At 50.2% G+C, this 23,919-nt stretch overlaps 1 long non-coding RNA gene across 1 annotated transcript; it reads left to right on the top strand.

Moving 5' to 3' along the window:
- The first annotated feature begins 216 nt into the window (after nt 1-216).
- On the top strand, nt 217-22,645 carry LOC124518365 (uncharacterized). The gene is made up of 5 exons (XR_006963661.1): nt 217-345; nt 7,220-7,383; nt 8,013-8,183; nt 21,110-21,287; nt 22,505-22,645. It is a non-coding gene; the product is annotated as an uncharacterized LOC124518365 (long non-coding RNA).
- Nucleotides 22,646-23,919: the final 1,274 nt, after the last annotated feature.

Here is a 23,919-nt window from a genome sequence, read left to right as displayed (position 1 = left end):
ATGAGACAGACCCGCGTGAAGCTCCACGGCAGAGTCCCTAGTGTCTCTGGGCCATAGTTTGCTCCTCTGTAAGATGGGTGAAATAAGACCCAACCCCAGGGTGTTTGCGAGGACTAAACGGGACGACTGCAGTGTTGCCTGCAAGGATCCTCTCTAAGCTCTCAGTACCCGACCTGAGCTTTCCTCGGAAGCAGAACAGGACGGTCGGTTACTCAAGAGTTTACGGTATTTGGCCAAAAGAAAATGGCCTTCGTGAACCGCCGAAAAGAATCAGGGCTCCCGAAAGACGACACACATCTACCCGGAGGTGGGGCTGGATGAACGCCGGTCATCCTGATGGAAGAGGTAGGATTTGAGAAGAACGCGAAAGGGGATGTCGAATCGCGTCCGGTGGAGCCAACCCTTGACCAGGAGTGGCAACTGGGAGGCTCTTACCACTCCATTTCCTCTGCGGATGGCGGAGATCCAGCATTCGGCCCAGCAGACCAGCTGAGCCTGCAGGTGGCCCTAGAATCCACCCCGAAACAGGGCTCCCGGGGGCCCAACCACCTGCGGCGCACTAAAATTGGCTTTCAGGATAAACGCTGTCTGCTTGCCCTAAATGAGAGAGCAGGCCTCAGCAGATGCGTATCTTGTGAAAGGCGAGGCCGTGGGCCTGGCTCAGGGATGGCTTCGAGAACCCCTGAATGGAGGAAGGAAGGAATGAGGGCCGAGAAGGGGGAATGGCAGCTGGGAAGAATGGGCTAGGCGGGATCCTGGAAGCAGGGCACTGCCGCGTGTGGCCTGGGAACAGCACGCAGGCTGTAAAAACGAACGAAGAGGGAGAAAAGACCCTATGTTGGATGCCCTTGAATGCAAGGCCTTGAAGGCATGTGAGAAGGGAAATGGCAATGATGTGAGTTGCTCGTATAACCCGGATAGAGGCAGCAGTAGTCCAGTGACAGGGGGAAAGTGAACTAGGCTCTATAACGAAATTTTATGTTCCCGTATCGTGTTTGGTGCCGATGTTTTTTTTTTTTAAGTCCTCTGAGCAAGCTTTGGAACGAGGTGCTGTTATTATAGCCGTGGGGGAAACTGAGGCATGGAGAAAAACGTTAACGCGCCCAGGGTCAAACATCCCGTAAGCGGTAATGAATACCTGAACGGGTTAAATCTATTTCAGGATGAAATTGAGCAAAATATCCCCCCTCACCCCCACCGCCCCCCGTCCCACAATATTTTAGCTAGGAAAAAAAATTTTTTTTAAAATTTCTGGTCAGAACCAAAGGATTCGTTCCCTTCTTTCTGTAGCAGTGGGGGGCAAGAAACTCATCTTTTATGAGGCTGATGGCAGCTGTTCTCACCCCCACCCAGCTGTCCTTTCCTGAAATAGGATCGGGAAAGAATTAGAAATGTTCACAGAGAGCGGGGGAAGCGTCTCGGAGCTGGAGCACTGGGTTTGAATCCCGGCCCATCCGTCACGCTCTGGGTAACCCCGGGGCCCGATTCTGCCCCTCGGCCTCTGTCCTCATCCGCGGGTGTAGACGCGCCCGTCTCCATTTGGTTCCTGTGATCACAATGAAGAGGAAGGAGCCAGTCTGCAGACGCAGAAGCACTTGGTCTAAGGTACGCATATATGCGGCCTGCGGTGTATTTGTCCTCGGTGGCAAGTCCCGTGTGCAGAACAACAGAGTTATTTCTACAGCCATTATTATTATTATCTGATATCTGCCTCCGGAACTCACTCAGAGACCTCGGATGCACGCTTCCAGCCCCCTTGCCTCGCCTGTCTGACTCCAGCCACCATTCGGGGTCCAGTTCTATGCAGAGTCTGACCACATTCCACGCAGGTGCAATGCACGTGGCTTTCCCCCCACCTCGCCCGCCCTGTTGCACCTCTCGCCTCCGGCTGCAGGCCTGTCCTTTGGGTGTCACAGCGTGGGACGCGGCAGAGGACGCATCGTCCTGGAGACGGGGGGAATTCGTGACCCGTTCGGATGGCCCTTTTGACGAAGGGGGAATGGGAGCGTGAGATGAGACTCCCCTCCACCTCCTTGCAGACGAATGGGCCCGAGGTCCATTTTGTGTGGTTTCTCAGACACGATGGCAGCCTCGTGGTGGCTCGGCGGTAACGCGTTCTTGCGTTGGCTCTTTCCTTCACGTGCTCTCTGGGATCATACTCGCCGTCGGTGTGCTAATGCAAACGTCTTGGCCTCAGTTTCCCGCGGACCCCAGGCTTAAGTAGGGCTGAATCTAGAGTCTGGGAGTTGGACCGTCCCCACCGCCACTCGCACGTGTAGGCCCCGCTAACGGGCCACACACAGTGTCTCACACATAACAGGTGCCCAATGAACACTTCTGAGCGCGTGAATAAATGAATGAGATGCTCAGATCTCAGGATCAGAGCACAGGACAAATTCGATTTGAGGAACGAGACAGCAAAAGGTAGTGGTTTCGGGTCAAGACTCCAGAGCTCAGAAGCAGGATCCAAATACTACCGGGGTAGCATAGTAGCTGTTGCCGCGTGTCAAATTACCCGGCCTCTTACAGGTTGGTGTCCTTGTCCGTAAAACGGGTTAAAGAGTTTGCCGCACAGAGAAGGATTCAGTGACATCCTCTGTGTAAAGTACGTGCCACACAGGCTTAAATCAATCAGAGGAATGATCATTCTTCGTTACAGTAGCGTGACAAATATTACATGAGAAGGAATAGCTTGAAAAGCTGGAGGAGAGGGTTCAAAAGGCATACGTGTGATTTGGGGCACATCGCTGAATGCCACTGACGCCCCTCGTCCTTTGCTTTCTTTATGCAGGGCTGGTAATTTCTCAGCGACCCGTGTTTTTTTACGTGATGATTTTGCGAGCGCTTTGCAAAGGATAAAGAAACAGTCTAGACGTGGAAGGGACTGCTTTTCCTCCGTGGTATTTTGGAGGAGGATCGGTGCCATCCAGGAAGCATGTCTGAGGGCTGAAGAAAGGGCTCCGTCTGGGGAAGATGGAAACTCATCCGTCATTTCCGAAAGGTGATCTCCCCAGCTGACCACAGCGGGATCGCCCGCTGAGATGTACGTAAATCCCCAAGACATGTGAATGGAAACCAGGTTCCCGGAGTCCTGAAAGGTGAAACTGGTCCCATAGTTCACATGTGGCTTAAGCCCATTATGGCTGATGAAAACAGGATTTTTAAAGGACATGTTTCTTTCACCCCTTCAACCTCATTCAGCGGACCTTTGGCCAAGAGCTGGAGGTAGTGTGTGCCTCCAGAGAATTTCTGGTATTTCCTGTGATGTCACCGGGCTGAAACATAGGAGGAATTTCTTTTCGCCTCATCTGCAGGGTAGAAGCAATTACGCTCCTCCTTTGATCATATTTTATCAACTTAGAATATGCCAAACATTCCTCTTGCTGTATCGTATCGTATCATATCGTATCATATCGTATCGTATCGTATCCTATTGTAAGCACTGTATTGTATTGTGTTGTGTTGTGTACATTGTATTTTCCCTCTTTGTTCTATTCCCCATTCTTATCTCCCTTCCCGCTAAAGGCATCTAAAGGCATTCACATGCATGTCTGAACATGCCCTTAAATATTTTCCCTTTAAAAACCGACAGGGCTCAGTCGGTTAAGTGTCTGACTCTTGGTTTCGCCTCAGGTCACGATCTCACAGTTCATGGGTTCGAGCCCCGTGTCAGGCTCCGTGCTGACAGTGCAGAGCCTGCTTGGGATTCTCTCTCACCCTCTCTCTCTCTCTCGGCCTCTCCCACACTGGCTCTCTCTGTCTCTTGCTCAAAAATAAAAAAATTTAAAATTAAAAAATTAAAAAAAGACAGATCTTAGAAGGGTTAGACTTAAAAATATATATATAAAGAAAAATATATGTAATAGGTCTTTGTGCATGAACTTACTTTACATAAGAGTCAGTGAGCTAATGATCTCATTTTGTTCATTTTTTTTAACTCAACACCATGTGGCTGAAAACCCTCCTTGTCGCCATGTGAACATATTAAGACACAAGTGTGTATGTCGTGTGTGTGTGTGTGTGTATTTGTTTCTAATGCACGGGGCTCCGTAGTGCACCTGCCCCCCATTTTCTCTATCGTTCCCCTAGAGTTGGACACTTAGCTTACTTCCGATTCTCCACCACAACCTGCACGGTAGAGATCTGTGTCAGATTTTTCCTGGAGGTAGACTGTTGGGTCTTAAGCTACATCGTACTTAAATCAAGATAGATTCTATTTAACTCGTGTTGAAGTAAAGATACCAAAGCCACTTGGTGGGTAACTTTGCCCAAGCCCCTTGCTCTCTGTGGTTCCCTTCATTGGTATAGAGAGGAGGTTTGGGTGAGAAAATCTCTAAGGGTTCCCTGCATTTAGATCCACTACTCGTTTCTAAGCCAGCTGTGTTTATCAAACAAATGGAAGAAAAGTTGGACAAAATATGGTAGTCCATCATCCAAATATTTGGAAGTAGACAGATGTTTACCATCTTGTAGACACCCTTTCGGAGGCTTTTGCCAGTGCTCTGAGGTGGCTTTCTCAGGGGTATTTGTGTTCTTTTAGGTTTCCAAGGATTCTATTCCTCTTTCTCTCAGAGAGTTAATATGGATTCAGGCTTGCAGGGAACCTAGGAATTTGGGCTTCAGTTTTGTTCACTGTAGGTCTGGCAACTATCTATCTATCTATCTATCTATCTATCTATCTTATCTATCTTCTATTTGTCTATCAATCTATTATCTCTATATATCATTTGTCTACCTCTCATATCTATCACTTATTTACTCACTCATTTATTGATATATTTATGGGGGGATTCAATACTAAGGGGTTAATTGACTCCAAAATTAAATAACATGTTTCAGACAGATGGGTGTTCGAATGACTAACTGTTTCACTACTTGATAGCTCAGGTTTCTTATCTACACATTACAAAGAACTTAGCTCGGGACTTGACACAGAGTAAACCTTGTTTATACACACACACACACACACTGAGCCCCCCAAATATTTTGATACTCTTCCCGTGGGGAAATAACATCTACGACTCTTCCGGTTGATTCTGGGTAGGCTTGTGACCACTTCAACTGGGAGAGTATGGCAGAAGGGACACTGGGTGACTCCTGGGCTACGTTCTAAACGGTAAGGCAACTTTTGCCTTATTGACCAGGACACTAGTCACTGGGAAGGAAACCTAACTACCCTGAGGCTGCCATATTGGAGAAGTCTCTGGAAGGCGGGGCGGCTAACAGGCCTGTCTGAACCCAGCCTTCCAAGGTCCCAGACACTTAGAAACAGGCTGTCTAGTCCCAGCTGCTGAAGTCTTCCCCGCTGACGCTAGACATCATGGAGCGGAGACCAGCCACCCACTCTGTGGCCTGTCCCAAGGCCTGACTCACGGAATAAAGGAACACGATGGAACAGTTGTGGTTCCATGCCGCTATGTCTGGAGGTAGAACGTTCTACAGTAGTGATATAGAGCACCCTGAACTACTAGTATTATTCTGCTCCTTTGAGGCGACACTCAAATATTAGGTCTTCTGGGAAGACATTTTTTTTAAGCTTCACTGAGGTGTAACTAACATAATTGTAAGATGTATATATTGTAAACTCTCATGATTTGGTATATGGGTACATCGTGAAAAGACCCCCACCACTGATTTAATTAGTACATCCATCACCTTACGCATGTATCTTTTCTGATGTGTGTGTGTGCGTGCGTGTGCATGTGAGTGCACGTGCGTGAGAACATTTAACTTCTACTCTCAGCAAGTTCCAGTTCTACAACAGAGCGTTAACAGCTATGGTCTCCACGTTCTACATCAGGTCCTCAGACTGTATTCATCTTTATCACCGAAGATGCGTACCCGTTTACCAACCTCTCCCTATTTCCCCCACTCCCCTACTGTCTGTTCCTACGAGTTTGGCTTTTGCTTTTTAAGACTCCACATGTAAGAGACACCGTGCGTTATCTGTCTTTCCGTATCTTGTCTATTTCATTTAGCATAATGCCTTTCAGTTTCCCCCATGTCGTTCCAAATGACAAGATTTCCTTCTTGTTCAAGGCTGACTAATATTCCACTGTGTGTATGCATTACATTTTCTTTCCTTTTTTAAAGTGTATTTATTTGGGGGCGGGGAGGGGCAGAGAGAGAAGGAGAGACCGAGTCCCAAGCAGGCTCTGGGTCAGCACAGAGCCCGGCGCAGCGCGGGGCTCGATTTCACGGATCGTGAGATTGTGACTGAGCTGAAACCAAGAGTCGGATGGTCGACCAGCTGAACTACCCAAGGTGCCCCATATACACCACATTTTCTTGATCCCTTCATCCCTTGATGGACAACTTAGTTTGCTTCCAGACATTGGCTATTGTGAATACTACTGCAACGGACGTGGGAATGCAGACATTTCTGCAACATGATGGTTTTGTGGGGAAGACATGTTCTCACGCTGATAGCGTCTGACATTTATTCAGTGCTTGCTGTATGCCTGGTATTGTGTTAAGAGCTTTATGGGTCTGTAGTCATCTAATCTCACGACAGCACTGTGAGGTTGGTACTACTCTAGTTACATTTCAGTGATGAGGGAACAGAAACGTAAATAATTTCCTCAAAGCCACGGAGCCACGAAGCTGGTAAACTTGCATTTGAACCCTCCTCTCTTTGACCCGCATAATGAGTGTTCGTGGCAGGTCCGGGCTGGACGTTGTAGTTATAGAGACAGCATTTATTTCTGGTGGCTGTGGCGACACGAACTGTGACACTTGATAGGATGTTTTCTTCCTCTGCACCCCCCCCTCCTACTTCCCATTCCAAAACTAAGCTAGTTGTGCCGCAGCAACAATTCAGTATCAGTTCTTCCAGAGGTAGGGATAGGGGGTAAAGCTCCCCGGAGAAATCTGAGAGAAAGGAAGTTTCCATCGCGGGCAGGGGGACTTCGTTACGAAGAGGTGACTCCAAGGAATGCAATTTCCCCAAATGGGACGGGTCCCCCAAACTGATGGAGCCCCCCCCCCCCCGCAATCTGAGGGCGTCAGATGCCTTGGGCCAAGCAGGTCCGGAAACTGACGGAGGGACCCTCAGGCCGCTTCCCCTACCCCGCCCCCTACCTTAAATCCACAACTCTAAGTGAGCATAACCATAAAGCCACTAATAAAAACATCTCCACCGGCCCTGTTTACCCAGCTGTGCATCTCAGGATCTGCCGTTGACATTTTTAATACTCTCTCGTTTCTCTGTCTTCCACAGGATTCATTTGAGGCAGCCCACAGGGAGGGGTGTCGCTGAGGAAACAGAATCCAGGCCCCCCAGGCCTCTGACGGAAGGGACCGGAGCATGCTGGGAAAACACATCCACCTGAGGAGCACAAAAGACCCCAGGGGTGGAGGAAGCTGGCCTGAGGCCAACCGGAGGTACCCGAGGGGCTGGGCCCGAGGAGGGGGGTCTGACAGGGGGCTCCGGGGCACTTATGCCCCCAGTGCTAAGGCAAACAGTGATCCCGGGAAGCTTCGGCTGCAGGGAGGACATTGCCCGCTGATGTTGGAAGGAAGCAACAGGGGAGGCCCCCCGATATCTGTAAACCTTTTCATAAATTGTAGTGTATCAGTGGGGGAGGACCCCATAAAACTTAAAGGTACAGCTTCATAAAATCACAAAGCGAACGCTCGTCCAACCACACCCAGGCCGAGAAACAGAACGTCGCCCGCGCCCCCCAGCAGTCTCCCTTCTGTGCCCCCCGAGCCGCTAGACTTGACCCCTTCCTCGAAGAAACCCCCGTCTTGACTTTTGCCTGGTTCTCTTACTGACACGTATTCTCCCGCGGCTGGTCTCTCCGGTGCAGAACTGGTCGTGGCTCTGTCCCTGCCGCGGCCGAAGCTGTCCGTGTTTTGTTGGGTGTCATTCCATTGCGCGAGTATGTTACGACGCGTTGAGGGATTCCAGCGTTCGTGGGCATGTGGTGGGTCGCCAGTTTGGGAGTCTTGGCTGTGATGGCACCACGAAGGTTCCTCTCCTTGTCTCACGGTGCATTTACTTCTGTCAGGTCCGTGTGTGGTACTGGGATTGCGGCATGAAAACCTACATATGTCAGACCGTCTTCTACAGTGTTTGCAGCAAATTCTGTCCCCCGCCCAGCAATGCGTAAGAGCTCCCTTTGCTCCATACCCTTGCCAACACGTGCTATCATCGGTCGTTCTGACTGGTCACCGTTCTAGTAAGTGTGCAGGGGTATCCCATTGTGTCTTAAATCTTTTTTCACCGTTTATTTATTTCTTTATGGTCAACGAATTGATTGTGTTTTTAAAAAAAAATTTTTTTTTTAACATTTATTTATCCTTGAGATGCAGAGAGAGACAGAGTGTGAACGGAGCAGGGAGAGAGGGAGGCACAGAATCCAAAGCGGGCTCCAGGCTCTGAGCTGTCAGCACAGAGCCCGACGCGGGGCTCGAACCCACAAACGGTGAGACCGCGACCTGAGCCAAAGTCCGAAGTCGGACGCTTAGCCGACTGAGCCACCCAGGCACCCCTCATTGTGTTTTAAACTAGCATTTTAATGACTACTGTTGAGGCGGAAGGCCTTTTCATTTTTATGAAATGCCTGTTCGAGTCTTCTGCCCATTTTCCTATCATGTTATTTCTCTCTCTCACTCTTTCTCCTTTGACTGACTTGTCAAGCTGTCTATATTCTGAAAATGAACTTTTACCAGGTTATAAATGTTACAGGTAACTTTTGACTCTGTGACTTACCTCTTAACGAGGTCTCTTTACAATTAGAAATCTTTAAATTAGACTTTTTTTTACTCATTTTTTTAAAGTAAGCTCCATCCCCCATGTAGGGCTTGAACTCACAACCCTGGGTCGCACACTCTACTGACTGAGCCGGCCAAATGCCCCTACATTTTATTAGTCTTTTCCTTTAAGGTCGATTTAAAGGAAAAGCAATTGTCCTTTTGCTTAAGAAATTCTTCCCTGGCGGAGTAAAAATTTTTAAAAATTCTCCTACTCCATCTTCTTCAAAGTATCAGGAGATGCCCTTAGAGTTTGGAAGCTAAGTCCAGAACAGGTGGATGAACGAACAGCTGGTAGTCACAAAAGACGGTGCATGACCACAATAATAAGGGCAGGACAAAGGAATCTTCTAGAAGGGGCTGCCTGCCATTGTTTGGGCTGCTAACATTCTCACTTCGTTAGGGATAGGTAGCTCCTCCCCTTTGATAAATTAGTCCTGCCTCCTTTCTTGCATGGAAGTTGCCCATCCTAGTTCCTCCCCATCCTGTCTTAGCTGATTGGTGCAGAGTTGGACATGTGACTTCAGAGGGCCAATGAGAGCACTTCCCTGGGATTTTTCTCAGCCAAAGCAGGAAAAAAAAAACCATCCTGTCCTTATTTTGGTGAATCTGTGAGGGGTAAGATGTTCTCCACCCCATGGAAGGAACTGGTTTACAGGACAAGGGAACAGAAATGAAGACAGAATTTTCGAGGAGGCATTTGACTTTTCCTGCTTCTGCTTTTTCCTGAGGCTCCCCATTATGCCTGCCTTTCTTGAGTTGGGTGAGCCTTCCGGTGCATTTCCCTTCGTGCCTAAGCTAACTTCAGTTGGGCTTTCTGTCGCTTGCAAGCAACCCGAGAGTCTTGACTGATCTGCCATTCATACCTTGACAGTCAAGAAGCATGATGTCATTGATAAACACACAAATTCAGTGAAACCAGTTGGATTAAATCCTTGGTCCACTGTTAGAAGTAAACAGTGTCCTTTGGAAAGTCATGTAATCTCTCAGTGCCTGAGCTTTCTCCTCAATAAAATAGAGGGTAATAATGGGAAATCTCTGTGGCTCCCCCTCAATGTGGTTTTAAACGTACAACTTTGCTTTAAAAAATGGCCTTAGTAATAATCATAGTCCTTGGCTCATGGGGCTGCCGTGAGGATGATTCAGATGCTGGAGGTAAAGGTCCTAACATGTTCACTGGCACCCGGTCCACATTCACTAGGTATTATTATTACCAAGAACGCGCTAGGTCCAAGTCAAGGGCAAGGGTAACTGCGAGTTTGTACACGTGCTTTGACAAACCACCTCAATTAGAAATTCCTGTCCTGCATTCTATGGATTTTGGAGGGATTCGTGGATGTGAATCCACTTTAAGAGACCATGAAGCCCGTGAAATGATACGTGGAAATTTGTATCTACTTCATTTGGTAGAAGGCGTGTGGCTTTTATCAACGTTTCAAAGTCGTCAGAAATCTCTCCCTGCCTCGTAGCTGACTCCCCATGTCCTGGAGCAGTCCATTTACATCAAGCCCTCAGCTGCTTCTCAACCTCTCTGTTCCATGACACCTCGTATCTGTGGCATTCTTTTTCTAAGTGTATTTCCTTAGTTGGAGAGAGACAGAAAGAGAGAATCCCAGGCAGGCTCCACACTGTCAGCGAGGAGCCCGACGCGGACCTCGAACTCACCAACTGCGAGATCACGACCTGCGCCAAAGTTGGATGCGTCACCGACTGAGCCGCTCAGGAACCGTGGTGTCCGTAGCATTTCTGCAGAGCTTTGCGTAAGGACGTCCCTTGGCTTTCACCTTGATGTATCAGCCTGTCTTTTCAATCCATTCCTTTCTATGCTTCTTCATCACCATCCTTCTTCCTTTATTTCTGAAAGCGACAGAAGCTAATATTTACCGGGGGCATGGTCCTGCGTGCCAGACTCTTTGGAGTATGCGCCTCACTCAGGTATGCCCACAGGGCAATATAGCACAATATTCACCAAAGAATATCATCCCATATCGTAGGGGAGAAAACTGAGGTACACTAAGCATGCCTTTCCAATACGTGATGCTGGGAACACGGGGTGGCCACGTGCAAACGAATGAAGTTGGACCCTTATCCTGCACCACGTACAAAAATCAACTCAAAGTGGATTAAAGACTTAAACATAAGCCCTGAAACTGTAAGACTCCCAGAAGAGAACACAGGAGAGAAACTTCTTGATGTTGGCCTTGGCAATGCTTTCTTGGATGTAACCGCAAAAGCACAGACAGCGATAGGAAAAACAGACAATAGCCTACATCCAACTAAAAAGTTTCTTGCCCCCCCCCCGGGGGACATGATCCACAAAATGAAAAGGCAGCCCACAGAACGGGAGAAAATATGTGCAAACCGTATATCGGATATCCAGAATATATAAGGAACTCCATTACAGTAAAACAAAGAACTCCATTTAAAAAGAGCCGAAAGAACCGAAGAGACCTTTCTCCCAAAGAGACACACATGTGGCCAAACGGCTACACGGGAAAGTGCTCCGCATCACAAATCGTCAGGGCCGTGCAAATCAGGTAGGGGGAGGAGATACCAGCTCGCACGGGTTAGGGTGGCTATTAATTAAAAGCAAACAAACAAAAACAACAAAACCCCAACCAAACTCAAGGTAACAGGGGTCAGCGAGGACATGGAGAAAGGGGAGCCCTCGTGCACGGTTGGTGGGAATGGATATTGGGGCCGCCACGGTGGGAAAACAGGATGGAGGGTCCTCAAAAAGTAAAGATAGGACTACCCTGTGGTCCAGCAGCCCTACTCATGGGTATGTCTCCAAAGAAGTGGAAATCAGGACCTCGAAGGGATTATCTGGACTCCCAGGGCCCCTGCAGAAGTATCCACCACGGCCAAGACCCGGAAGCAACCTAAATGTCCATCAGTGGCTGAGGGGATAAAGGGAATGTGGTAGTCACGTGCAGTGAAGATTCTTCAGCCTTAAAAAGAAGGAAACCCTGGGGCGCCTGGGTGGCTCGGTCGGTGAAGCGGCCGACTTCGGCTCCGGTCATGATCTCGCAGTCCGTGAGTTCGAGCCCCGTGTCGGGCTCTGTGCTGACGGCTCGGAGCCCGGAGCCTGTTTCGGATTCTCTGCCTCCCTCTCTCTCTGACCCTCCCCAGTTCATGCTCTGTCTCTCCCTGTCTCAAAAATAAATAAAAAAAAAAAACGTTAAAAAAATTAAAAAAAAAAAAAGGAAACCCTGCCATTTGTGACAGCATGGACGGATCTGGAAGGTATCCCAGTAAGTGCCATAAGCCAGACACAGAAGGACAGCTCCTACGTGATGCCACTAAATGTCGCCTTAAGGGGCCACACTTACTGGAGCAAATATGGCAGTTACCAGTAGCTGGGGGAGAGGGAAGCGGGGAGGTCCCGGTCAAGGGTACAAAGTTCTGATACACGGGATGAAGAAGCCCCAGCCGTCTACCGTCCAGCACACTGCCTGCCGCTAACCAAACTGTAATACTTAAACATTTGCTCAGAGAGTAGATCTTGTGTTAAGTGTTCTTACCTAAATAACTAAATAATAAGATGGGAGAAAGAAAGGAAAAAAAAAAAAGGTGTAAGCTTTCCAGTTAAAAATCAATGTAACGGCAGTGAAGGATGAAAAATTTGATCATCAAGGCTATTTTAAGTTTCCCATTAAAATTTTTTTAATCTTAGGGGCGTCTGGGTGGCTCAGTCAGTTAAACAACGGACTGGCTCAGGTCGTGATCTCACGGTTCGTGGGTTCAAGCCCCGCATCGGGCTCTGTGCTGACAGCTCGGAGCCTGGAGCCTGCTTCGGATTCTGTGTCTCCCTCTCTCTGCCCCTCCCCCACTTGTGATCTCTCTCTCTCTCTCTCTCTCTCTCAAAAATAAATAAAATGTAAAAAAAAAAATTTTTTTTTAATCTTAAATATCATCTAATAAGATCCCTGGTTGGAGTATCTTATGTGCCTACGCAGGATACTTCTGTTAAAGCGAGTAATTTTGTATTATGTGTGTGGGAGTGGGTATTTTCACATATTTTGCCTTTTCGGACCCTGTGACATTAGCTGCCTAGGCTCTGTGTGCTTTTGAGTTGGCAATCTCCTTCTTAGGTCTTGTTTTCCATAAATTAGATTGTATTTTAAAAAAAATTACTTGCCATTCCAAAGAGAGAGGGAGAGAGAGTCTTAAGTGACTAACAGACGAGAGAGTCTAAAGGTCTCCTTCTGCCAAAAACCAAATAGGAATTCACCAAGGGAAGAATAGGGAAAAGGGTATTCTAAGTCAAGGGAACAGCACATTCAAAGGCCCTAAGGCAGAAAAGAGTTCAACTGAAGAGCTCTCAAAAGCTCAGTGTGGCCCGAGCTCAGAAATGGGGGGGGGGGGTGTGGGTTGGGGCAGCGTTAGGGAAGGTTACATGAGCCAAAACTGGGCTGCACTGGAAATCTGAGATCGAATCCTAAGGGTCACCCTTGTGCTTGGAGCAGACGTGTGACACGATAACAGGTGCACCTTTGCCTTCAGCAAAAATGTCAGAGCTCGGGATGGAGAGGGGCAGATGATGAGCCAAGAGTTCAGTTCCGATCCACTGGCCTTGACGTGTGCCCATGACCCTTAGCTCTTGGCGTTAGGCTTACGAGGACAGTAGAGACAGTCCGAGTGTGGCTACTTCCTGAAGGAAGGTCCCTACTTTGAGTGGACGTCTGCTGAGGGCGGGGCCAGAAAAGTGAGAAGTCATCATGAAACTCACACGCTTCTTCTTTTTTTTTTTTTTAATTTTTTACTCTTTTTATTTATATTGGAGACAGAGGCAGACAGACAGACAGACAGAGCATGAGCAGGGGAGGGGCAGACTGAGAGCGAGGGAGACACAGAATCCAAAGCAGGCTCCAGGCTCTGCGCTGTCGGCACAGAGCCCGACGCGGGGCTCGAACCCACAAACTGCGAGATCGTGACCTGAGCCGAAGTCAGACGGTTAACGGGCTGAGCCACCCAGGCACCCCGAGACTCACATTCTTCTGAAGGAAGCCAGACTGCTCCCACACGGAGCTGTGGGCATTTAATAACGTATCAGGCATTCACCAAAGCTCGGGGATTTCCTGGGTAGCAGGCACCTGATTCTCTGGTTCTTGCGTGGAGTGGGGTGGGTCTGGGTACAAACATCCCAGCGCCCCTCTCCGGGGTCCCGTGGTATAAAGTTGGAAGCCACGCAACCAAGGGGAGGGGGCAGGCTGAGGTTTAGAAGGAAGGGACCTTCCTCACCTATTTACCGCTTACGTGACCCGGCACATTCTAAACGCATACTTGTTACGCGTGCAAGGTGGCCAGGCCTTCACCTCTGTGGGTTTCGTCCTTACCGAGACTGGTTTTCAGATACATCTGTACACGTACGCGATTTCTCCGCTGAGGCAGGAAAACAGCCAGAGACAACACCTGACCAGACAGGTGGCGGCCGAATTTGGCCCATGCGCTGCCCTTGCCAAGTCCTATCTGGTTTATAACTCAAGGCCCTCAGGCTTCGGTTAATTCTGGGATAGTCTGGTGGCCTAGAGTACGAAGCAGCCTTGACTTTGAGACATCAACGCCGCCCTACGAGGAGCGGGTTTTGGGAACCCCCACCAGAATACACCCCAGCCTGGTTCCGGTGCCTTTTCCCCTGTGCTCCTTGGGTTTCTTTCTGTCGGAGGATGTGATTTCCGGATGGCTTAGAGTTTTCTTCTAGAAACGTGCCAACGACGACGGAGCGTTCTCTCAGGGTGAGAATGATGTCCCCCGGGTGCTGGCATGGTAACGGGGATACACGAAGCATTCACCTCATTACGAATGATTCGCCTCCGTGTGGGGCAAGGATGTTGAGCCCTGGCCCAGGATCTCTGCTGTAGGACGACTTAAGAAAAATCTCGGTGATAAAATGCTTGCCTGGAAGATCCTACATGTAGGTGTGGGGGTGGGGGTGGAGAAGAAACATCCTTGTTCTCAAAGGTGAGCCTCTGGGCGCTCACAACCCTAGTGAGGAGTGTTTGGTTATCGGTCAGCTGAGAGAACACAAGTCCCTTATCCTGATAATGCCTCTCTGGCCTTTGGAACCATGCGTAAACAGCTCTAATGTGTACTGGGGCTTCTGTTGTTGCTTTTTCTGAAAGCAAGTGAGTCCTAAACCTAGATGTGTATTTTTTTTCTTCTCCTTTAGTCCCTGGAAGGTTGGATCTGGGGAGATTTGTTTGGCGAGCTGTCTCTGGGTGGGTGGGGGGGGGCTGGGTAGCCTCCAGGGCTCAGACCGGCTTCAGGGAAACACAGGTCAGCAGGTGGGATGAATTTAGCACAGAAGCAGCCCAGCAGAGAGGGAGGGAGCAGCGGATTTGAACTTGGATGGGTCAGGACCTTGCATGGGCACAGATAACGAAGGTGACCGCCCACGGCTTCGGAGCCCTTCCGAGGGGCGACATCAGTCTAAGCATCTGCATCTATCTAGTCTTACTTTATAAAGGGTGCAGCTGAGGCACAGAGAAGTTCAGTAACAGGTGCAAAGTCCCCCAGCTCGGGTGGTGGGAGAACCGCAACTGGAAACCCGAGCCGGGGCTTGTAACCACCGGGCTCAGGTCGCCCCGGGGTATCTGCTTAGTGTTTGTCCGGCTCCTTGCCTCACTCTTGCAGGGACCTCTTGGGAACCTCATGCTAACTTCACTCCCGCTGCCGTGGGCAACCTGGGAGAGCTCGTGCCCCGGAAAGGGAACCCCGCCCCGGGTTTGTCCCCCTCTTCCTTAAAAACGATCCCTGCCCTACGCCTCTGGTTTCCGACCTTGGCTTTGCCGCATGCCGCAGGACCTCCCCTGACGCACTAAACACGCTTCAGGCGGATTCGGCCTTCTGAAATCCTCTTTTGGTGAAATCTCTACTCTCTCTTCCCCACTCGGTCCCCCTGCGAAGTCGGCCAGGACAGTGACTCAGAGCCCGAAGCCACCGCCTCCACAGATAACATGCAAATGAGTACGTGTGGCTGTGTTCAGATAAAACTGGGAGAGGGCCAGATTTGCCCGGGGGGGGGGGGGGGTCGTGCGCTGACCCCTGGACGAGAGTCGTCCGTGGCCCTTCCCAGCCGATCAGTCAACGTCTATTAAATGAACGAGCCAACCTCCACTGCGAAAGAAACCAGCTCGTGGAGAGCAGTCACGTACCGATGGCTGCAGAACTCAACGCGCTTTTTCAGAATGACGTAGATCAGTTAGGAGAGCCTGCGCCTATTAATGGTGGGCGAGGAAGGGAGTGAATGAACGAGTGAATAGAAGCCACAGTCCTGATGGTGTCGCCTACCCAGCGCCCATTTGTGTTCCGAGTAAAGGTGTTTTGTTCCTGTGGTCTTCGTCGGGCACCAAAGCCTCCCCAGACTCGGGGGGATAAACCAACCGTTTTATTTGGCAACATTGTGTGAGTCAGGGTTTGGTCTGAGGACGGTGCTGATAGCAGATATCTGCTCGGGGTCATCTGATGTCTTAACTGGGCAGAGTCTAATGGCTGGGAGTGACTCTACAGGTGGGGAGCCGGGCTTCTTTAGAAATGCCTTCGCTGGGCATTGTGGCCCGGGCTTCCTCACAGGCTGGTGGCCTCAGGGCTGGCTGGACCTCCTGTGTGGGCTCTCTGGGTCCCAGTGTGAGCGTCCCAGGGGGCCAGCTGGATTGCTCGAAGACCCAAGCTCTGAAGTCGCACGGTTTCACTTCCGCCACGCTCTGTTGGAACTCCGTTGGCCAAAAGCACGCACAACCCACCAAGATTCAGAGTGGGGGGCGGCTCAGACCCCACCGCCGGAGGGGACCGTGGCAAGGCCGCACCGTCGAAGAGCATACGGGATGGGGTGCCTGGGTGGCTCAGTCGCTTAAGCGTCCTACTCTGGATTTCGACTTGGGTCCTGATCTCACTGTTCGTGAGATCGAGCCCCACGCTGGGCTCCACGCCGACAGTTCAGAGCCTGCTTGGGATTCTCTCTCTCCCCCTCTTTCTCTGCCCCTCCCCTGCTCACGTGCGCATGTGCTCTCTCTCTCTCTCTCTCATAATAAATAAAAATAAGCTTAAAAAAAAAGGAGCACATGGGATACGAGGTATTGCCATGGTCTCATTGGAAAGTATAACCTACCGTCCAACTTCAACCAAATAAGTTGGTCTGGGAGGGAGTTTCTGGCTCTGGAGACAGATCTGTTTCAGCACTCCTGGAATCAAAGTCTTAAGACCGCCTCCTGGAGAAACCATCTGCACCACAGCTCCGTCCAGTGTGAGATCGTCCCACCGAGACTCACAAAGGGGTAGAAGGCGCAGCAGGTAGCAAAATGGCCGCCCAAATATGGCCGAGTCGTAACCCCTGCCACAGGGGACCAGGGCTCCCTGACACACAAAGGCCTTTGTAATGCGCCCATCTCGAGATGGGCGATGATCAGAGGGAGGCAGGAGTGTCAGAGTCAGAGAAGGGAAGGTGTTGGCAGAAGCAGATCACAAAGGCTCCCTCTCCAACAACGGCACAGTTAGCTTTGATGATGAGGACGGAGCCTTGGGCCCCGGAATGCAGGTGGCCTGTGGGGGCTGGAAAAGGCACACAATAGACCCCCCCCCACCCCAGAGCACCCAGAAGGGACACAGCGCTGTCCTGATTCTTAATTCAGTGAGCCCCGCGCTCCGACTTCTGCCTTCCAGAACCTTCCGCTGCCTTTGATTCTCGAACTTTCTCCGCGCGGCCGCCCTCAGAACTCTGCGGACGGGCTGTTCCCTCGGAGGCAGCCCGAACCTGGAAGCTGGTTGCAATGGCTTCTGAAGCTCTACCCAAGATGGCCTCGATATTTAGGAGAGAATGTTTCTCACGAGAAGATATTGGGAAGGGCCTGTCTGTGCTTCCTCATCGAAGTGCTTCAAAGCCTTGCTGCTCAAAGTGTGGTCCCCAGACCGGAAGCTGCGTATCCTCTGGGCAAACCAGCAGGGGATATAGAGAATCTCAAGGCCCGGCCCACACACACCAAGTCAGGGGTCTGCATGGTCGAAAGATGCCCAGGAGACTGATGTGTGCGCTAAAGTTTGTGATGCGCCGTTTTAGAGATTTGACGGCACGGGCCCAGCTCTCCAGAAGTCCTCAGAGAGAGCATGGGATGGTCGTTTCCTTTTTAATTTTCTTTATGGTTTATTAATGTTTTGACAGAGAGAGAGAGACAGACAGACAGAGCATGAGCGGGGGAGGGGCAGAGAGAGAGAGAGAGAGAGAGAGACAGAGGGAGACACTGAATCCGAAGCAGGCCCCAGCCTCCGAGCTGTCCGCACAGAGCCCGACGCGGGGCTTGAACCCATGAACCGCGAGATCATGACCTGAGCCGAAGTCGGACGCTCAACCGACTGAGCCCCCCAGGCGCCCCTGTCTTTCCCTTTTTAAAAATACACCAGAGGTGGGTCCGAGTGTGAGCAGGCAGGCAAAAGCAGAATGCGTGTCCCCCGGTCACCAGTGCTGGGGGTCTGATTCGTGACGCCCATGAGGCTCAGCAGTCACTTGATGTTGTTTCCAGGCCGAGCAGAAACCACACACCTGTGTGTTTTCTCCAGCAAACACGTACAGAGAGAAGTTCACGGTGTTCTAGGAAAGGAGCCGGAGCAAGGCTCCCTCAAAAGGGTGGATGAACAAAGGAATACTCGTGTTTCCTTCAAAACGGTCCTAATTTGATTTCTGTGCAGTGTCGCCTGGGGACATCACAGGCACTCAGAAGCTCAGAAGCTGATTTGTTTGTTTTTTTTTTTTTTTAAGTCCTACAAGGTGGCTGCTTCTGTCCAAGTTCTCCCTGAGGAAAGCCACACTGATGCCGTGTTTGTGAGTCTAGGAACACACACGTGGAGCGTGTGAAGGAAGGAGGCGGCAGGCGAGAGGAAGGGGGACAGCCTGGGGGACTTCTCAGACCAACACCCGTTGCTTAGGACCTCGGCAAGACTCTGCTTTGATTCCAGACCCAATGCGTGTCCATTTCGGAAATGGATTCGGGCTGAAAACGAGAGAGAGGAGGTGTGAGGGATCCGAGCGGGAATTCTTCAGAATGAGAAAGTGCCAGCATCACGAAAGAAAAGGGTGGGGGGGGGGCGGGGATCCTTCCTTTGTCTCGGGAGGAAAATTGCTCTCATGTTCCATTTTCCCATTTCCTTCAGCGACACTGCGGGCAAGTAGGAGACTTGGATACTCAGGGCTGAGAGTTGCGTGTAGCATTTTCGTTAAAGACGTGTGGAAACTGGACAGTTGGATTGTTGGCATTGGGTTTTCTCTAATGGGGTTAAGACCCTTTCGGGGACCGTTATTCCGCCTGGTCTGTAATTATTCAAAGTAACGAGAGAAGGACGCTTTGATTTGGAATTATTTGAAAAATGGACTATTTTAAACAACACACGGCACACAATCAACGTCGGGTTTGACCTCACCGATTACGCAACCAACCAAGCCAATTGACCACAAAGCCCGGTATGTAAATACACAGACTCTTCGAGACGCCAGGGTTATGAATAAGTGGAGAGACACAGACGAGTGGCAGACAGACTCTGAGAGTCTCTCCAAGGCGCTGGGCTGAAGGATTTACACGCATTTTCTCCCGTGCCGCTCAACAACTTCTCACGGTGCGTGCGATGTCGTGCTCCGATTTGGCCGACGAGCCGCCCTACGGTGAGCTGAAGCCCATCTCTCGGGGTTCGCAGGGAAGCTGGGGCTCAGGTCAAACCAAATCTGAGTTCCTCTCCCTGAATTCCCGCCACAAGCCCTCGGGGTGGTGGTGGTGACCCATTTTCCTGATAAAGAAACTGAGAATCGGTGACGGAGTCACTCAGCCGTCACGTGGCAGGGTCTGGCTTCCACCTGAGTACTCTCTGATCTCAGCGCTAGACCTTGTCGTGGGCTGAGGTTGTCCTCTTGAGGAAAGCCCTTTGTGCTGATGAAACAGTTCCCTATCTTGACCAGGATGCCGGTTACGTAAATGCACGCACGTGATAACATTTCATGGACTTCTGTATACACCACACAGGCACACACACGTACGTGTGAGAATTGGCCAAATCTAAATAAGGTCTGGACCCGACTTACTAAGCCCTGTGGCCGATTTCCTGTTCTTGACAATATATTATGGTTCTGTGAGATATTATCATGGAGGGGGAAGCTTTGTGAAGAGTAAAGAACTCTCTGTACTATTTTGCAACTTCTTACGAGTCTTACCAGGAAAAAAAAGAACGGCCTTCAAATTCTTTGATGCTTCTCCAGTGGAAAGATGGGATCTCTGTTTCCTCCCATTGAATCTGGGAAGGCTCTATAATGACATATGGAATCGGAGGCGGGGGGCGTGTAGGACAGATCGCAGGCTCGAATCTCGAGAACCTGGAAGCCTCCCTGCCTCTGTCTCCCTGCACTGGATCGAGAAGTCCTGAGCCACGGGTGTGGCCATTCTCGTCAATGAGCCCGGATGAACCCGGCCTTCCATCCGTCCCTGCTAAACTGCCAGCCCCAGGGGAGTAAAGCTCCAGACCAGCCCATTCTCCAGCTGATGAGCACCGAGTGACGTCCATCAACACCACACAGGGCAGAAAAATGCCCGGCTGAGCCCTGCTGAAGTTCTTGACCCACAGTAGCCAGGCTTATCGCGGGGGATCAGTCTGTGATGTCTAAAAATGTTGAATCGCTCTCATGTACACCTGAAACTAATAGGATACACTGTGTCAATTACACTTCAAAAAAAAAAAAAAAGTTCTTGAACCATGAAATCGTGAGACATAGGAAAATATGGTTGGAAGCCTCTGAGTTGTGGGCAGTTTGCTATGTAGTAACAGAAAATAAGATAGGCTCTTCTTAGTCAAAAAAAAAAAAAAAAAAAGGCGAGGCTGATGAAAAGTAGCTCGATGTGTGGAATTAGATGACGCGTATAGTAGGCATGTTCCTTCCCCTCTGTTGGCCTCAATAACACTGGCTTCACCTGGGGGCGCCTGGGTGGCTCAGTCGGTTGAGGGTCCGACCTCAGCTCAGGTCACGGTCTCGCAGTTCGTGGGTTCGAGCCCCGCGTCGGGCTCTGTGCTAACAAACAGCTCGGAGCCTGGCACTTGCTTCGGATTCTGTATCTCTCTCTCTCTCTCTCTCTCTCTCTCTCTTTCCCCCTTCCCTGCTCATGCTCTGCCTCTCTGTGTCTCTCAAAAGTAAATAAATGTTAAAAAATTAAAAAAAAAAAACTGGCTTCACCTTGAACATCGCCTCCTCCAGGAAGCCTCCCCTGATGTTATAGTCTGAATTAGATGCCTCTTTGTGTTCTTCCCCTTCTCCCCCGGGGTCAGCAGGCATGAGAAGTATCCTGATGCTGTGCTGTGTTTATTTCTGTCTCCCTCCCACCAGACAGCGAATTCCATGAAGTCAAAGATGGATTTTGTCTAAGTCATCACTGCTCCACTCTGCCTAGGACATGACCTTCAGGAGGTGGTTGTGGAATGAATACATAAAGAGGCAGGTGCCCTCCAGAATCCTGCTCAGCTCTGGCCTCCTACGGTTCTTCGTCCCTGGAGCTTTGGGGCAGGTGAGAAAGATCCAGGTGTCTCCACCTCGCAGGCACCAGCTTTCTCTCTGGGACTCCCAAGATCCTAGGTCCACATATCCATCTGCTGGGCAACAGCTCAGAAGCAGCAGGAGCTGGGAAGGCAGAGGGATGAGAGGTGTGCCCGCCAGTCCCCCACCAAGCCGGCGTCACCCCGCTTTGGTTATTTTCCTGCTCAGCTGCTTTAGCCAGAGGGGGGCCATCACCACGGCCTCCTGCCTCCTCAGTCATCTCCGTGGGAGGTCTCTAGTCCCTCCCAATGTTTGCCTTTACATCTGCCTCTATTCTCATTTAGGCTCTGCCAGGGGGGTGATGTGGCTCCTCCCGGGCTGCCCTTGACAATCCCAATCACAGCGACACAACAAATATTTACTGAGCATTACTCTCCCAACAATGCTCTGGGCTGGACCAGGCGTCAACCTCCGGGGGCTGAAGATCTCAGTGGGGTGATTATCTGCTGGAAGCGGAGGGATGGTGAAAGAAAACCGAGCCACGGGCCTGCTCCTGAGAAAGCGCCATGGTGTGCCCGAGCCAGCAGCCAGGGGCTGGCGAGAGCCGATTGATAAGCATTTAGGAATTTCGTGAGCCACTTGTTAAACCATCAGTGGCTTGAGATTGGCCACGGTGGGAGCATATATATCGAGAAAGTCAGCACACACTAGAATCCAGCACCCTGACACCAAATTCACCTCCCCTTTCTGAGGCCCTTTCCCTATCTGAAAAACAGGAATAAAAATCCTTATCTTGAACCATTTCCCAAGTATTGACGCAGAATGGAGCTTGGCACATAGCAGGTGCTCAGGAATTGCTAGTTCCCTCTCCAGCCCTCTCTCTCCTTCCTGAACTAATATTGAAAGTAAACAAAGGGTTCAGTTTTCCTTTGGATTTATGGGTTGATGAATAAATGTCACTGAGCAGGAAAAGAATACACATTTTAGGGTGAAGCATGGGACTGTTTCCTAGGGACTGTTTTCAGCTTTCCCAGGAGAGATCTTAAAACTTTTCAGGAGCTCCTGTCACCTCGGCATTGATAAGGGGGCAGGAAGGGTAAAATCAGGGAGAGAGATTGAGGGGGTCAACATTTGAGGGGCTGGGTAGTTTTGCAAGTCGCCCCGTCCGGGACAAGGGTGTGCCCCTGGTACTTCTGTTTGGTCACTCAAGCATTCACTCAAAAATATATTTATCGTGTATCCCAATAGGCCAGCCAATTTCTGTGCGAGACTCTGGGTCTGCAGCTATGAACGAATGTTTTCCCTGCCTTTATGGAACCTAACGGGTTATTGGTGAATACAACCATTAAGGCAAGTGAAGAGAAGGGCACAGGTGTAATTTAAGGGAAATGGAGGTTACTGTGTGGGCATGTAAAGGGGTGGGGAGGGATTTCAGTTGGAAGTTTCAAGCTTCTCTAAAGAAGTGACATGTAAGCAAAGATCTGAGGGGACATGGTTTTGTTTTGTTTTGTTTTGTTTTGTTTTGTTATGTTTTGTTTTTTCAGGCTAGGGGAAGAATATGGCCGACTCCAGGATGGCCCCCATGATCCCTGCTTCCTGGTGTCTGTGCCCTTGAGGGTGGGCAGGACCAGTGACTTTCTCCATAACTTAAGGCAAAAGCAATGCGATGTCCTTTCCATTATTATATTATGTAAGACTGTAACTGATATCTCGGAAGCCGACCCTTTCTTTTGCTGTCTTAGCTTACGTGCGCAGATGAGAGGGCCGTGCTGGAGAGTTCCACGTGATAGGGAATTGAAAGCAGCCTCCAGCCGCTAGCCAGCCAGGAACTGAGGCTCTCAGTCCAACAGCCCATGAGGAGCTGAATCCTGTAAACAGCCCAGTGGGCTTGGAACTGTGCTCTTCCCTCGTTGAGCTTTCAGATGAGACCTCAGCCCTGAGTGAGAAGCTGGTTGTAGCTTCATGGGACACCCAAAGCAGAGGACCCAGCTAAGCCAGGCTCAGACCCTTGACCCACAGAGACTGGGAGATAATAAATGTATTTTGACCCTAAGCCACTAAGTTCGTGATTAATTTGTTATACGGCATAGCGCCCTGATATGAAGAGGGAACAGGAATTTATTCCAGGCAGACAGAACCATATATGCAAAAGGGGGTAAAATAAAGACAGTCCGAGCGCTGGAGGAAGGACAAGCATGTTGGTGTGACCGCAGTGAACATGAGAGCAAGAGTGTGCTGAGCTGTGAAGCAGGAAGGTTAGCCCAGGCCACGTCCCACAGGCCCACGGAAGCCACGGAACAGATTCTGGCACTTATCCTGGGAACTCTGGGGAGTCAGTGAAAATTTCGCAACGGTGACCTTGATGAAATCTGCCTTTGAGAACACCACTCTGGTTGCAGTGGATAATGGAATGGAGGGGGGCACCGGTAGATGTGGGGAGACCCCCTTGGATGACTAAGAAACATGCCACGGTGGCTTGAGCCCAGAGTTGATGGTTGACTCACAGAGAAGCGGACACTTTCAAGAGCTATTTTGGAGGTGGGAGGGCCAGGGTTTGATGACAGAGTGGACACAGGGAGAACGAGAAGTAGAATCATCTGTCGAAATGGAGAAAAAGGTTTACGGTTAGAGTTATTTTTAAGGGAACCAGAACATTCTGGATG

Source organism: Lynx rufus, unplaced genomic scaffold (assembly GCF_022079265.1).
Source record: "Lynx rufus isolate CCGP_SWC_20201006 ecotype Redwood Valley unplaced genomic scaffold, mLynRuf1.p SCAF_24, whole genome shotgun sequence".
Classification (NCBI taxonomy): Eukaryota; Metazoa; Chordata; class Mammalia; order Carnivora; family Felidae; genus Lynx; species Lynx rufus.
The sequence above is the reverse complement of the archived record's forward strand: the minus strand, read 5'-3'. Positions and strand labels throughout refer to the sequence as shown.